Here is a 15,788-nt window from a genome sequence, read left to right on the forward strand (position 1 = left end):
CCCTTCCTGCCCCCTACAGGCCCCAGGGTCCTCCTCTTCCAGGACTCAGCCCTCAGTGGCCGTGGCCTGCCTCATGGTCTGAGGAGGCATGCAGTGGCCTGTCCGACATCCCAAGGGCCAGACAGGCAGGTGGCAGCGGGCCGAGGTGACACGGCAGCCTCCCTGTCAGGGCACCTGAGCTCCGTCCTGGAGACCCCCAGCCAGTTGCAGCCGCTCTCAGGCATTATGGGAAAGCAGCCAGCCGGGCCTTGCCCCCGCCCACCCGGGCTCTCTGCCTTGGACCCACTGAATTCCCAGCCCACAAGGTCGGGTGTGGCTGCCGGGGAGCGGCTCAGAGGCCATCCCGCCCCGACCTCGATGGCGCCCCGAAGACTGCTCATGTCTCTCAATACCCGTCTCCTCCCGCTTCCTCAGGCAGCCCCAGCCCAGCAGCAGCGCCGGGCACTGCCCTCTGTCGGGCAGGAAGCCAGTGGGCAGGGACGGCCAGGGCAGTGGGCTGCACTCCCTCCGACCGAAGCCTGAGCGAAGCCAGCATGAAATATTCATGCAGTAAATGGTGCAGTTTTGTCTGCGTTCAGCCAGCTTCATGTATATTTCAGAGTATTATGAAATGATGATGTGTGCCACAGAGACGACGAGACAGCGGGCCGGGCCGGGAACCTCGGGTGAAGACGGAGGCAGTGGGGAGGGGGCCCTCTCCCTCAGACTGAGGCAGGACGGCGGGCTCTCAGGCAGAGTGGGCATGCTGAGCGGGGCGCGGCCAGCCCCTGGGGGGCTGTGAGGGCTGGCAGGTGGTGAGGGGACCAGGCCAGACGCAGCCTGGCGCTCTTCCCCGGGGCAGAGGGTCCTGCTTTCCGCAGTGGAGGGGCAGAGCTGCGTCGCCTGCCCACCCGCCTGCCCACCCGCCTGCCCACCTGCTCCTCTCTAAGGGCCACAGGGCTCGGGTTTCAGGCCAAGGCCAGGTGCTGATTCAGCAGATGCCGGGGCCTCTGGGGCATTTCCAGCCGCGTCCTGCGAGGAGGCTGCAGGCGCAGGGCATCAGGGCCCGAGTTTGCAGGAGGGTCACTGTCCAACCAGGAGGAGTTCTCCTCTGGCCCCTGGGGCAGTTGGGGGCTGCAGTGAGACCTCCCAGGAGTCCCGCTGGCCCATCTGCGGGCCTCTGGGCCATCTCCCGGGGGGCTCAGGTGCGGGAGAGGCCACCAGTGGGAGAATGTGTTCCTCAGCCTCTGACACCCAGGGGTCTATCTACTGGGCCAGGGCTCAGGTTTGGGGGCTCCACTATGGTCACCCAGTCCTCAATTCTTGGTCCACCAAGAAGACCTCAACCCTGGCTTTTCTGGAGCAGCCTCTCTGGGTCCCACAGCAGAGGAAGCACCCCTGGCTGGGGACTCCCCCTCCCGAGCACAGTGTCCCCCAGGCCTGGCAGCCCCACCTGGTGCTGCTGGAAGCGGGGGAGCGCCACCCTGTGCTGCGAGGGCTGGTGCCCGGGTGTCCACAGCACACTCCACCCTCTATAGCTGGGCAGGCCTAGGGTCCCCACGGTCAGCTCCACCTGGAGTAGGTCAACTAGGGTCCGTGGGGAAAACCCGCCCCCTGGCTTGCTGGGCTGAGGAAAGTTTTGCAGGATCCTGGACATGCTCAAGACACACTGCCCGGCTGCGTCTGCCGCCACAGCTGGGCTGGAGGAGCTGGGCTAGAGGCTGTCCCCCTTAGGGCCCGGGGGTGCCGGCCCCTGAGCTAGGCAGCGGGGCATGTGGGCTTGCTGAAGCCATCACGGCTTCTGCCACGGGAGCTGGCCCTGCTACAGGAGACTGAGAGAAAACGGGGCATGTGGAGGGAGCAGGGACTCCGTGCCCTTGGCTGGCGGTGCAGCCTGTGCTGTGGTCACTGGGCGAGAATGAGTTTCATCCCTGGCAAACCACAGAGCCACACTGTCTGGTCTGCAGCCTCCCTGCCAAGGGTGGTGTCCTCCTCTCCCTCTGCCAGCGTGGGCCAGGGAGGGGGGCAGGGACCCAAGGGCAGGTGCCCCTTGGAGTGTCCCAGGTACCTGAGAGACCCTGCATGGCGCACGGACGCCTCCTCTGCTCCCCCACTCCTCCAGCCTGGGTCTCAGGCTCTCCTCTGCCCCTTGCCCCAGTCTGTCCTCGCTTTCCGTGTCCTCCCCGGGCTTGCGTGCCCCAGCACCATCAGCACCTGGGCACTGTCCAGTCTGCAGCTGGCCCCTGCAGCGTGCGCACTGACCGACTCCTGGCTGGCAGCCTTCTGGCTGGAGCTCTGCCATAAGCCTGCCCCTTCTCCAGGCTCTGAGAGGCCACTGGGCCTGCCTATCCTCCACCCACCTCTCCCATGCACATAACTGTGACCTTCCTCCCTGAGGAAGCGCATCAGGGCCTCTGGGTGGGCACCGAGGGCTCTGGCCCCACCTGGGCCACTCTGAGAGCGAGAACTGGCCATGTCATCCCTGAGGGGTTTGGCGCAGTGGCTTGAGGACTGGGTGGGTGAGGGAGGCTGAGAGGGGCCAGCTGAGCTCCCAGCCCAGGAGAGGCTCTGTGGAAGACCACCACACAGGAGGCAGACACGGAGGCGGCCCAGGCCCACCGTCCACTCCCACGGTCCTGGAGGCGGAGGCAGCTGCCTTCTGCCCAGGGCGGCACACTGCAGCACGGCGACCAGGCGACCAACAGATGTGCTCTTGTGAAACTCCTACGCCTGGAGAGGCCGGTCCAGGCTCAGATGGGCTGGACAGCAGGAGTGCGGCCTCTGCCATGTGGTCGGCTGTGCCCCGAATGTGCAGCACCTCAGGATGCAGCTGTGCTTGGAGATGGGTCTTCACCGAGGCTACTGGGGCACACTGAGATCACTAGGGTGGCCTTGGTCCAGTCTGACCGGTGCTCTTATGAGAAGGGCGTTCAGGATACGGACACAGACGGACAACCACGTGATGACCCAGGGAAGAGATGCCCGTCTGCAAGCCAAGGAGGGAGGCCTAGGAGGAACCTGCCCGACCCACACCTGCTCCCAGCCTCCAGGACTGGGGGGGAATGAATTCCTGACGTTGGAGCCGCCCGCCCTGCCTGTGGCAGACCAGTCCATGGACCCGTGCCCTCCACACCCGTTTCCTCCCCTGTAAAATCAGATAACCATGCACCCACCTCACGGGCTGCAGCGGGGACGAGAGAGTGGAAAGACCCGAGGGCCCAGGCAGGCTGGTCCCGGGCTCCGCACACGGCTTCCCCCCGTCTGTGTACCGTCCGTGTACTCCCTCACTGCCAAGGCCAGCAGAGCTCCTCCCAGCTCACGGTCACTGCTTTCAGCCGCACCCAAGTGTCCCTAACCAGAGCCCCAGCTCAAGCAGCCCAGAAGAGGGGGAGAAGAGGGCCCTGGGAAGCCTGTCCAGCCATGGCGGTGAGCAGGCGAAGCCCAGGGCCACAGCTTTCTGGCAGGAGGAATGAAGCAGATGAATACAACACTCCAGGACTGAACAGGAGTCCCGCTCGGGCAGGGCACCGTTTATGTGACCACTGTGGGTCCTGGCCTAGCTGTGCCACGTCACTGATGGCCATAGGGCCTCTCCAGGGCTCCTGCGATGGGCACCATGGCGTCTGAGGTAGACACTTTGTGGACGTCTCCACACACCCACAGCAGTGGCCCTGGGTGGCCCACGGGGCACTTGTGGAGAAGCACTTCCCCTGGGACACGCAGGGAGAGTAGGCACACAGGAGCCAGTGGTGGCCCAGCGGAGCTGGCTTGGAGAGGGGACAGCGGAAGTCCCTGTCCAGCACCAGCCAGCGTTGCTGAAGGCAAGCCACGGATCCAGGGTCCCACCCTTGGCCCCACCCAGCAGGGAGCCCATGCCCCGCCGGCTCCCCTTTCTCAAGTGTTGGGCTGACGGCCGACACCAGGAGCAGGAAAAGTCGTCCAGCACCCAGCCTGTGTCCTCTGAGGGGCCCGTGACTGTCTCCGCAGGCTGCTGAGATGATGCCTGGGCTTCCTCACTCAGAACCCAGCTGGCCCAGGCACATGTACAGATGGCAAGAGATCCTTCAGAGGCAGAGGAAAGGACCGTGTGGGGTGTACACTGCTTGAGCGCCTGCTGTGTGCTCTCACATGCTAACGGCGAGTCTGAAGGCCCCACACAGTCAGGCGCCGCAGCTGCCCGGCACAGGGAGCAGAGAGGGCTCTCTGTGGAGGTGGGGGTGGGGGCCGAAGACCTGACCTGCAGATGCCAAGGGTGTTGCTCAGGAAAGACCAGCAGGTAGAGGAGGTCGGGGCAAAGCTGCCCAAGGGTCCCTTGTTCCTCAGCCTGCGTGGTCATGGTGGGTGTGGCCAGGGAACCGCCAAGGAGTCCAGGAAATTAATAAGGGCAGGGACAGACAGCGCTGGGGTCTGCTGTCACCAAAGGTCCTGCCTCAGCACAGGGGCCCATACCCACGCGTGTCTGCCTCCATGGGTCAGAGGGCACCTTGTAAGCTCCCCCAGGTCCCCAGGCCCTGCCGCATGCAGTGCCACCCTTGAGACTCGTGTGGGACAAAGCAACACAGACACTTGCTGCCTGCACACACTTGGAGTTCACCTGGGCCCACAGAGACGCACGGAGATGGTGCAGAGCTCACACCATCACTCTCCACAGTGGGGCACACACACACACACACACGCATGCACCCCCGGGCAATGCCAGTCACACGCACCGCACACGCACATCACTCGCACACACCCACGGCCCCCCACTCCCATTCCCACCCACCACTGCTGTGCGGCCAGTGCAGACTGCACTCCCCCCCCCCCCACAAAGCCGAGCAGGGAATGAACGTACATCCACACGCGTGTGTCCCCCTGTGTGCATCCCAGGAAGCCCCCACCCTCTCTGTAGAGACGACAAAATGGCCCTGGGGCACCTGGCTCGGCTCTCAGGGAGTCTGCTTGGACCAGGGGAGCACCCAGCGGGGATGGGCTGGGTTTGCCGCTCTCCCGCGGGCCCTTTCCACCAACCCTCTGGGCCGCCCACGTGGTGCTCGGTGCAGAGGCCTGGTCCTGGTCCCCCAGGGAATCTACAGGTCTTCTGTGGTGATCTGAAGCTGTGGCATGACAGAGAACCCAGCCCAGCTATGGGTCACCCTGACAGGGGATCCCTGGAGAGTGAGCAGGAGTGAGCAGGGAGAGGTGGGACAGGGGCTGGCAGAAGTCAGTCACAGAGGCAGGACGCCTCAGTGTGCCCAGAGCCCAGGGAACAGGCCAGGTTGGAGGGGGCAGAGGGGCCCCAAGAGGCCCATCCTTTGCTGCCACCAAGTCCCTCAGGAAGCCCTGAAGGAGGCCTGGAGGCGCCCCTGGGTCTGCCACACGCCCACGGCCACTGAAAACCTGAGGTGACCCTGCCTTGTGGACACAGGGTGCTCTCCTACAGCCCAGCAGTCCCCTGGGTCCCCGGGGCCCCCAAGCTGCCTGCCAGCTCCTGCAGCTAGGTGCTGCATCTCTACTCTTCCCGTTGAGGCCCCCTCCCAAGCCACAGCCACACTGGGGTCTGGCACCTGCAACACCAAACCCACAACTGCAGAGGAGGCTGCGGGAGCACAGCGGACCTTCAGCATAGAAATGGGAAGGAGCCTCAGAGCTGGACCCATCAGAAATAGCACACGGCCTCCTCCCTGGCTGCCCTGCTGAGAACAGGGAGCCGCAAGAGGCACGGGGCTGACGTTCAGGCTCCCTGAAACCTCTGGTCCCCCTGAGCCAGCTACACAGCCCCAGCTGCACCTCGCAGAGCCAGACATAATGGGGCATTAGGACAAAATCGAATTTCCCCTTAATTACAGTGGCCCACGGATACTGTTTAATTTGTACTCTGGAGTTAATGTGGGCTCCCCTCTCGCCGTCCCTGAGGCTGCCCGCAGCCACACATGCACATTGGTATCCACACGGCTCTGCATGCCCTGTAGGGCACTGACCTCCCTGTCCCCGAGTGTCCCGACGCCAGCCCCGCCTCCAGCCAAGCCCACCACACGGAGGCCAGCGGTATGTCCGTCACATGGCACACGGCGCACACATGCGTGAACTGTCCTAATAGGCAGGCGGGAGCATAATTTTTCCTCTAATTACATATTCAGCACTTCTGAGAAAATGAGATTTTAGTAATTCAATTGGACTGAGAAGCGGGGCTATAATAAAATGAAATTTGTAACAATCGTGCAGTTAAATTAGTTAAATGGAGAGGAAGGAGCTGTGGAAAATTGACCCCGCGATCTCCTAAAGACTAATCAGACATTTGAACCCAGTTGTGCTAACAAAGCCCCCAGGTACGGCGGAGGGTGGGGTGGGAGGTCGAGTTGGCTGCAGGTGGGGCCAGAGGGCCCAGGCCGCAGGTGAAGGAGGAGGAGGAGGGGACAGGCAGGTGGCTGGAGTGGAAAAAGCCAAGCGCAGGCTGCTCACATGGGGCTGTCCTCAAACGGCAATTTTTGTAGCATCCCCTGGTGCCACCTGGAGAGGGACAATGTCACCAAGGAGACCAGCATCGGAGCTTAAGCGCTCTTGGCTCTCCTGAGCACAGGCACAGAGGGGGGCATCTGGGGAAGAGAGGGTGACAGTGGGGACCAAAATTTCAGTCCCCCCTGCTCCTCCAACCCCAAAACACAGAGGCTCAGCTGGGGGACAGGGAGGCCACTTCTGTCCAGACCACTGGGCCATGTCCTTCTCAGGACAGCCACTCCAAGAGCACAGGAGTGACCGGTCCAAGGTCCAGGTCCAGTGTGGACACTGAGCCTCTGCAGGAAGAGGAATTCCAGAAAACAGGCTCCAGAGATACTCCGTGGCGGGGGAGGGAGGGGGCCCTGGCAGGGGAGGAGAGAGGCAGGGCCTCCTGGAAGCTTCCTCCTGACCGCGAGGCGGGTCCTCCATTTGCTTCCTTCCCAGGGACGTCCTGCTCAGAAGACCCGGCCCAATAAAGAGCCACTGGAGGCCAAGAGCTGCAGGGCAGGCTTTGAACAGGGAAGAGGCCGGCTGCCGCAGCCCACCTGGGCCTGGTCAAAGCTGCCTGGGTGGGGGAGGCCAGGCCCATGGCCACCTGCTTCCTGCCTGACCCAGACAGGGTGGCACACATCCCAGGGCCCACATAGGGGCTGCCAGATGCAGGACAGGCCCTGGGTGCTGAGCTGTGCTTGCCCGGGTGCTGTGGGTGTCTCCGGGCCAGATGGCGTCCAGACATGGCTGCTGGATCCCACCCTCCAGGGCCTCCTGGACCCTTGTGCTGAGCCGTGCAAACAGAAGGGGGCTGGCTCTGAGGAGGGCAAATCATGGCCCCTGCCCTGAGGCCTGAGCGCACGGCACATTCTAGAATGTCAGCAGAAGCCCTTCCTGCTCCCCTTGGCTGCCAGGACCGGCTCCACCCCAGCAGCTCCGGTTGAGACAGCGGGGAAATCAATAAGGAAGTGGCAGGTGTTGGCGTCAGGAATCCTTCCCGTCAGGTTCTGGGAAGAGGGAGACGGGGGCTTGAGGTTTGGGATGGGGCTGGGGAAAGAACGGGCCAGGAAGACCCCAGGTGCCCTCTGGGAGCGGGTGGCTGCACCCTCAGCCTCCCTACAGGGCCAGGCTGCAGAAGCCAGCGGTCAGGGAACAGCAGCGGGCCAGGGGAGGCAGGAGCCCAGGGCAAACCAGGATTTCCTGTGTCCAGGGGCACCACGCTGACTCTGGGGTTTCTTCCTGTGAACCCCGAAGCACCCTAAGGCAGTTGCTGGAGAGTCCTGGACCTACAGAGGCAGCAGGGTCCGCAGCTCAGGTGGGGGACAATTGGGCGGGCGGCATCTCTCCCCGGCAGTCTTGGTGGGAGGTGCTGTAGGATCAGGTCCCTGAACACCTACACAGTGGCCAACACCCTTGACAAAAATGGCCTCACAGGCTCTCCGTGGGAGGCCAGGCCTGCAGGGGCCGGGGAGTGTGCAGGGGCAGGGGAGCAGGGGGCCTCCTCCAGACCCTCCCAGGAACAGGGAGCCCTGCCGCCACTCATCAGCTAGTCCTCTGAGAGCCTGCGTTGCTGGCGGGGAGGACCCCCTGCTCCAGGGGGTGGAGGGGGGCTCCCAAGGACCGCCGCCGTACACCAGTCGCCCCCTCCTGCTGGCAGGGGAGGAATATGACCAGGCCTGGATTTGCAGACAGAGAAGCCGAGACCCAGGGAGTGAACTCGGGAGGCCCAGACCTGAGGGCGGCAGAGCGAATGGGGGCAGGCTCAGCCCTCCTGTCCCCGTGGCAGAATCACCCAAGGGACCCGACATCCACTCATCTTTCCACCCCTGGTGCCAGGAACAAAGTGAACCCTCAGAGCGTCATCTCCTGAATGACGGACAGGCCACACCCCGCACCCCAGAGCCAGGAGGAGGGGCAGCGGCCAGGCGCCGTAGGGGAGGGGAGGGGAGGGGAGGGCCGCGGGTCGCTGGCGCCCTCTGCCCTGGAGCCCCACCTCCGTCGCCTGGGCCGCCTTCCACCTCGCAGGCCGCCGCGAGCCATTCAAATATTTATCCTTGTTTCATTTTCCAAAAGGGGAATGAAGAGAAAGCAATACGAAGAGAGGAGCCAGGAGAGAAAATCCGAGCTTCTCATTGGAAAGTTAATTAGTCTAATTAGGTCTAATTAAGAGCCCCCCACACAATGCAGCTCACAAATGAATTGCCGGTCTCCTCATTTCCTTTCATTCTCCTTTTAGACTGAGCGGGAGGAAAGCCTGGGTAGGGAGCTGGGGTGCAGCAGGGTGGGCACTGGGAGCCCCCGGGGGCAGCGGGCAGAGGGCCCACCGAGGCAGAGCAGGTGAGGTGCAGATTCCCGCCCCTCCGCGGCCCCCTTCCAGGCCTCCCTGGGAAGCACTCTGCATCCTTCTCCACCTGGTTCTGCTTCCTGTCTCCAGGACCCTGGAGGGAGGGTGGCTTTGCAGTGGGGTCCCTGCCTCCGCAGCCCAGGCACACAGACTGTCCAGACCCTGTTCGACAGCTCGAGGCCAGCGTCGGGCTGTGCCCTCTCCCCCAGTCACTCCACAGTCTTCCAGAAGTCGTCAGGTGGGGTCAGAAGGTCCTCGGGGGTCCAAGGCCACCTGGAGCCCTGGGCTGTCTGGTCACTCCCATGGGAGATGATGGCAGCTGGGGGAAGAGCCCTGACCGTCTGTGGGTTCCCTCGACTCCGCCTGCTGCGTGTCCAGGGGGACAGAAGTGGGGAGGGCAGAGGTGGACGAATGGATTCCTCCAGGCAGCGCAGTTGCCACCAGCTCACCAATGGCCCTGCCACGCTCCTGGCCAGACGCTGGGGTGAGGCCGCCGGCTGCCCTGCTTGTCTTGCTCAGGGTGGGACCTTCGCCTCCAGCTGTGGCAGCCCCAGGTGCCCCCAGGTGCAGCAGGCCCCAGGGTGGAGGGGTCTTTCCTGCAGTGAGGCTGGTTGCTGAGGACCACTGTGCGCCAGGCTCCCTAACGGTTGTCCCCTCATGCTGGCAGGAGAGAAATGTGATCCAGACCTGGATTTGCAGACGGAGAAACTGAGGCCCAGCGAGGTGGAGGGAAGAGAACCCCGGTAGGTCAGATTGTTCCGCAGCTGGGCTCTGCTGGCCGCCCACCCCCTCTCACAGGCAGGCACAGGCCAACCGCGGCCCCGACAGGACCCAAAGCATGCAGCCCCAAGCAGACCCGGGGGACGGTCCTCCCTTCTGCATTGCTGGGGCTCCCCCCCACCCCCAGGCAGGGCCTCCCCTGGGGTTGCGTGCAGGCAGGCCCACAGCGGGGGCAGCGCTTAGGAAAGGAGGCCAGGGCAGGTGCCAGGGGAACCCGCCAGGGGCCGCCGCAGTCCCCAGCTCAGACTCAGGCAGGCGCACCCCAGCTGAGCAGCAGCAGGGATGGCTGGAGGGCCCGTTTCTGAACTGAGATCAAAAGAATTAAGTAGGCTTAGCTCTGAGCCACGGATGAGGGGTCCAAGAGCCACCCACAGGGAGCCTGCTGGTGCAGGGAGTGAGGGGGCGTCAGGAAGGCCCCCAGGGAGGGCAAAGCCTGGGGAAGGCTGAACACCCTGCACTGAGGTCCGGGGGAGGAGACCCAGAGCCCACAAGTGTGCCAGGGGCAGGTCAGGGCTCAGCCCTCACCGCCCACCACCCAAGCCAGGGTAGCCTGAGCCACTCAGAGCCCCCCCCACCGTCCTGCCAGGGCTGCCCCAAGCCAGGGGTGTGCATGAGTATCACACTGGGCTCGGGGGGACAGTCAAGGCAAAGGGAGGTCACCAAGAGACACTTTGGGGAGGGGAAGCTTCCCACAGGTCGGCGGGGACGGTGGTCCAGCTAGCTAGGTGCTGCTGAAGGTCACCGAGCTGTCACCTCCCAGTGGGTGAATTAGATCCCCACAAAGCCCTTAACAAATAACAGCGGACAGGCCAGAGTCGGCCTCCTCTGCCAGCTGCCCAGGGCAGCTTTTTGCCCGGCGTGGGCTCCTAGTCGGGCCACCCCCACCCTGGATGTGCCACCAGGCAGCCTTCTTGGCCTCTCTCTGGTTTTCCTCTTCTGTAAAATGGGGAGATGATCGCACCCTGAACTTGTAGGAGGTCCTTACCAGAGAAGTCCAGGCGTGGGAAGCCCAGGTCTCCCTCCCCTCTCTCTGGGGTCCCTGTCAGGCTCTGCAGTCCTGCTCCTCAGGCAGGCACCCTCCAACCGGCCCCTTGACTCTGCTGATGATGTGTGGCCCCCCCCAGGAGACAGGGGCCCTTCATGACCAACTCAGCTGCAGCACCGACTCTGAGCCCCAATCGGTGGTGAAGTGCACGGGCACTTGATTCTGAGTCTTCCAGCCCCCAGACTTGGCCCTCACCTCTACCTGCTTGCAGCGGGACCGGGGTCTGCCTGCTTTCCCAGAGGCAGGGTCCCCTGGCAGGCACCTCCGCCCCCTGCAGTCTCACCATCTCTTGCCTGGATTTCTTGGGCTAGCCGACCCCATCAGCTCTGGGGCCCCTTCAACCCTAGCCCCATCTGGGGTCCAGCCCGCCCTGGAGCCAGAGGCCAGGCAGGGAGGTGTGAGGGGTCTTGGGACGTGGCCCCGCTGGACGGCTGCATCCTCCTGGATTGTCTGGGCCCCACCAAGGGTCAGGGCAGGGCCACACGAAGTCTCTAGTGCTTTCCCAGGAGAAAGGAGGAAGAGATGGGCCTTTTCCTGCCCAGATGAAGGTCCCTCCCTTCCCCTCAACCACAGGAGGGTTCGAGTCCTGGCCAGACCCCAGCCACAGGGGAGTGAGGGGTGGGGTGCTGGGGCAGGTGGTCAGCTTGAGCTGGACACAGCAGAGCCAGCAGAGCCCAGGACCCGTGGGGCTCTGGGTGCCCAGCCCTGCAGGGCACTGACCACGCTGCTGACACCTCCCTCCTGGGGAGGTGGGCTCTCTGGGGGCAGGAGCTGCACAGGTAGGGCCCCCATGTCACACCCTCAGGCCCAGGTCCTGCCCCAGCTCCCAGGACTGGCCCAGGCCCTCTGTGGCCTTCGGAGGGAGTGCCCTGCCGGGGAGCCAGAACAGACAGCCTGAGCTCGACTGGTGAACAGTAGCTTCCTTGCTTTTGCTTGAGTGTGGGTTGAAATTGTTAATTTGCCAAATGGAAATATTTAAGACAAACTACATATTTTGTGACCTTATTTTAGCAATTTCTTCTCTTGATTTAACAGATCTGGAGTGTGAGACAACAGGAGGGGCCAGCAACGTTGGGGCCTGACTCCACTCCAGCCCTACTGCTCTCTACCTGCTCTGTCCTTGTCTTCCCAGCAAGGGACCACCTTGTCCCCACCCACCACAAGGACACCGAGGTGCAGGGTTGAATCACTGAGCAGGGGTGGGGTGGGCGGGCCTGCTCCTGAGACCGTGCTCTTTCCACCTGCCCACCCGGGGAGCGCATCCAGGTGGGAGGGCTGGGGACAGTCCCGTGCAGGGGCCCGACTACCCGACAACCCAACCGAGAGTTCTGGCTGCTCTTTGGGAGGCTCTGCCCTGCTCCAGCCCTGGGGACTGGGTCAGGGAGGTGGGCGGCAGATCCTGAGCCCCCAGCCACCTGCCTGGGAAGACAGCTCATTTGCTGGTTGGCCTGAGCCTGGTGGCCTCGCCTGGTCACAGCAGTGATGGCACACACCTGGTGGGCAGGTATGGCAGCCTGAGACCCGACGTGGTACAGTCAGACTCTTGGACCAAGAAACCCACCAGCCCCTGGGTCGGCAAGCCCTCTGAACGCACAGGGCTGGTGTCCTGCTAGGGGAGCCACACGTGGCGGTGCTCTGGGGACAGGACACAGGTCCAAAGTCAGAGCCCGAAGTGCGTGACTCCCTGTTTACAAACTGTTCAGAATAGGCAGAGGCAGGTCAGGGGGTGGCACGGTCTGGGTCTGCAGGGCTAGAGCTGAGGGGCTGGGGAAGGGAACCTGCAGGGCCAGGACGGGGCTGTCACACACCTCTGCACATACTAAGCCCAGGGGATTCTGGGGAGCCCAGGAGAGTCTGACGCTGAACTGTATCCCAAGAAACCCCACAGGTACACACTGTCAAGAGGAAAGGAAGAGAGGACGCCAGGCTTGCTGCTGCAGAGCACCCCTGTCCCTCCTGTCTCGAAGTCCCCCAGGGACTGCGTCGGAGGAGCCCGTCCTGATCTGTGTCACCTGTGGCCACACAGCTACTTTCTGAGGTACTCGAGGCTCAGACTCTCAGGCACGGGCGGTGGCTCCGGACATGCAGCCATGATACTCAGTGCCCCCCAGACAGGTGCCGTGCAGAGACCCACGCTCCCCAGGCTGCTGCAACATGGCCATCCGGCCTGCCCCAGCTCCCAGGACTGGCCCAGGCCCTCTGTGGCCTGTGGAGGGAGTGTCCTGCCGGGGAGCCAAAACGGACAGCAGGTCAAGACAGAAAGCACAGCATCCACTCGGGAGGCACCGGTGGACAGAGGACAGGGTCCTAACCACTGGGTAGCTGCTAACTTAGTATCCACCATGTACCAGGTGCCATCCTTGTCCCTGGGAAAACAGCCGGGAGCAAAACAGACAAAAAGTCCCTCCCTCCTGTAGAGAGGGGCCGGACAGGCCAGTCAGTGAAGTGCTTCATACGCCCAGTATCCACAGGCCAGGAAGACAGGTGGAGCAGGGTGGGCAGGGCGGGGAGCGAGCCGGGCAGCTGCACTGCCAAATGGCTCAGGAAAGGCCTCCTGAGAAAGGGACCAGTGGTTGGAAGGTGTCAAGCGTCACGCCAGGTGGGTTTCTGGGGGGGCAGGTCGGCAGGGGCACCCGCTGCCCCCATCATTCCCTGAGCATTTTCCCCATCTGGTCACGAGGACCCTGCCTTCCAGGTGAGGCAGGGTGAGCTGGCCGTCTCTCCCTGGGACCTCACCTGGTCCCTTTCCACCCAGGAGGCACTGATGCGGGGGCCACCTGCTACTGGCCTGGGCTCCTTCCTGGCAGGTGCTTGTGAGTGACCGGACCATGGGCTGGGCGAGTGTGGCCACTGCCTCCCTCGGAGCAGGGAGTTGAGAGCCCACTTCCCTGTCCAGCCACCTCACAAAGGAGCTTGGCAGCAAGTCTGCTTCAGGCCTGGCGGGAAGGGGACAAGGAAGGGCGGCAGGGTCCTCAAGGGCTGCCACAGGCTCGGGCAGAGGCTCATCATGGGCAACGGCGAAGGCATGTGGTTCCCACAAGGGCAGAGCCAGGTGTTCACAGCTGGCCAGGGCACTGGCCAGGGAGGAGAGCAAAGGAAGGGGCAGGACCCCTGGGTCACCACCAGGGGTGTGGAGGGAAGGCTTTCTTCACCCAGGAGCCAGGCTGGGGGCACACAAGGGCCAAGTGGGCCAGGCCTGGGGCAGTGCCAAGCAGAGCATCAGCACCATGCTGCAGGCAGAAACCACCGATTCCACACTGACCCTCCCTCCTGGTCGGGGCACGCTGTCCTGCTCTCTCCCCTCCGGCCCTCTTCATCCACACTGCCGGCCGGGTCGGCTCGCGGCCTCTCCTGAGCCTGTGTCCCGCTGTTCCCTGGACTGCGGCCCTCCTGCCCTCCTCTCCTCTGCTTCCACACTTACAGATCTGATCCAGTCACTCCCTGCACAAAGGCCTTTCTCAGCCTAAACCCTGAAAGAACAGAGTGGTCACCTGCTCCCCGAGCACTGGACTCCAGGTGCCCAGGACCCACCCTGCACCTCCATTCAGTCTTTCCAAGGAAACTGTTACTTTCATTTGGGACCGTCCTGGTCACAAAATCCTGTGGCAGGCCTGCATCACCCGGGCAGGGCCTGGCTACTCCCAGAGGCCCTTCCCAGACCCCCTGGGAGCTTCCCCTCCTCTTTTCTCTGCGACTGAGCTATCTGCTGCGGCAGGCGCCAGCCCCATGTGGCCGCTGGAGCATTTGAAACGTGGCCGGACAGATTAGAAACGGGCTGTGAGTGACAAGCACAGGGTGGCTTTGGAAGGTTTAGCATGGAAAGAGAACGCCAAATGTCTCAATCGTGTTTATATTGATTGGACGCTGCAGTGGCAATACTCAGCATCGGGTTAAATAAAATATATCATTAAAATGCATTTCATCTGTTCTCGTTGCTTTTGTAGATACGCGATTAGGAAACGCCAGCGCCAGGCATGGCTCTGTCCTCTGGGCAGCGCTGGCCAGGCCAGGGGTCGGCAACCCTTTCCTATCAAGGGCCAGAGAGCAGATATTTTGGGTTTTGCCACCATATGGTCTCTGCGGCAGCTGCTCTGTCCTGCCGCTGCCCCCCGAAGACCAGAGCCGAGGTGTGAAGGAACGCACGCGGCCCTGTTCCAGGAGAAGGTGTACCAGGAGCTGCAGCTGGCCCTTGGACCCAGCTCTGTCACCGGTTTCCAGACTCCTGAGTAGTGCTAAGTAGTGAATTTAAAAAGGGGTGGGGCGAGAAACCAATTAGAACTGCCAGCCTTGTGTTTTAGGGAGTGCGCATATAAATCCACGAACAGGTATGGCCCGCACTGACCTGCGGGCACTCCAGCACAAAAGGTGACTGCTCCTCTGCCCGAGGGAAGGCTGACAATGTTATTCTTACCTCCCCGGGATGCCAGGGCCAAGGGGCAACCTTGTCACAGGCCACCACAGATTGGGGTAGGGAGCTGTCTGCAAGACCAGCCCCGTCTGGTCTGAGACCTGTGGCCAACGGGTGGATCTTAGAGGCCACCGAGAGATCTCAGAGGCCGCCCAGAGCAGCGTGGCTCACTGGGCACCCACAGCAGGTGACCCCCACACAGAAGGCTTGGCCCCTCAGGTCTGCAAGTCTCACTGGCTTTCTCTGCCAACGGACCAGACTTTGAGTCTGGCTCCAGAGCTACATCGCCCAACAGAAGATTCTAGATCCACCCCGTGGATAAGCTCCACGTGAGTCCCACATGAAGAGTGGGCCCTGGACATGTGGCCAGCCCCAGTGGAAATGCTGCTGTCAATCAACACCAGGTTTCAAAGGCTGAGCACAGACCTGAGAAAGGAATCTCTCATCTGCAGGTTCTTGATGGGGTCAGGGGGGTCCGGGGCGGGTGGGCTAATAAAACGCAGGACTGGAATTCACCTCACCCGCCTCCCACCTTTGAACGCAGGTGTTAGAAATTAAGTTTTCCCATTGGCCAGCACGACATTTCTATTGGCCGGCACTGCTCTCCCGGAGCCTCGGACAGGGCTAGCCTCTGTGGAACCCCCTTGGTGACGGGCAGCTTACCACCTCACAGGCAGCCGGTGCTAAAGGGGACCACCATTAAAACGTCCTTTGAGGTCATTATTTGAACCCCACTCCCACTCTCGGGGCCTGCCCTGCCCTGG

General features: G+C 62.9%; 1 protein-coding gene and 1 long non-coding RNA gene across 14 annotated transcripts in view; one reads left to right on the top strand and one right to left on the bottom strand.

Annotated features, from left to right (window-relative positions):
• Rbfox3 (RNA binding fox-1 homolog 3) overlaps positions 1-15,788 on the bottom strand; it is a 370,105-nt gene that overhangs the window by 51,140 nt on the left and 303,177 nt on the right. The window lies entirely within an intron of this gene.
• Positions 6,810-14,533, top strand: LOC124094074 (uncharacterized). Of its 5 annotated transcripts, XR_009226966.1 has the most exons (7): positions 6,811-7,386; positions 7,658-7,762; positions 8,105-9,275; positions 9,459-9,534; positions 11,652-11,789; positions 12,121-12,654; positions 12,728-14,533. It is a non-coding gene; the product is annotated as an uncharacterized LOC124094074 (long non-coding RNA). The 5 variants fall into 5 exon arrangements; XR_009226967.1 differs by having other exon boundaries at positions 6,810-7,386; positions 8,136-9,275; positions 12,121-14,533; XR_006852118.2 differs by having other exon boundaries at positions 12,121-14,533.

The sequence above is a fragment of the Marmota monax genome, unplaced genomic scaffold (genome assembly GCF_021218885.2).
Source record: "Marmota monax isolate L192 unplaced genomic scaffold, Marmota_monax_Labrador192_F-V1.1 WCK01_AAM20220418_F8-fsc00353, whole genome shotgun sequence".
Classification (NCBI taxonomy): domain Eukaryota; kingdom Metazoa; phylum Chordata; class Mammalia; order Rodentia; family Sciuridae; genus Marmota; species Marmota monax.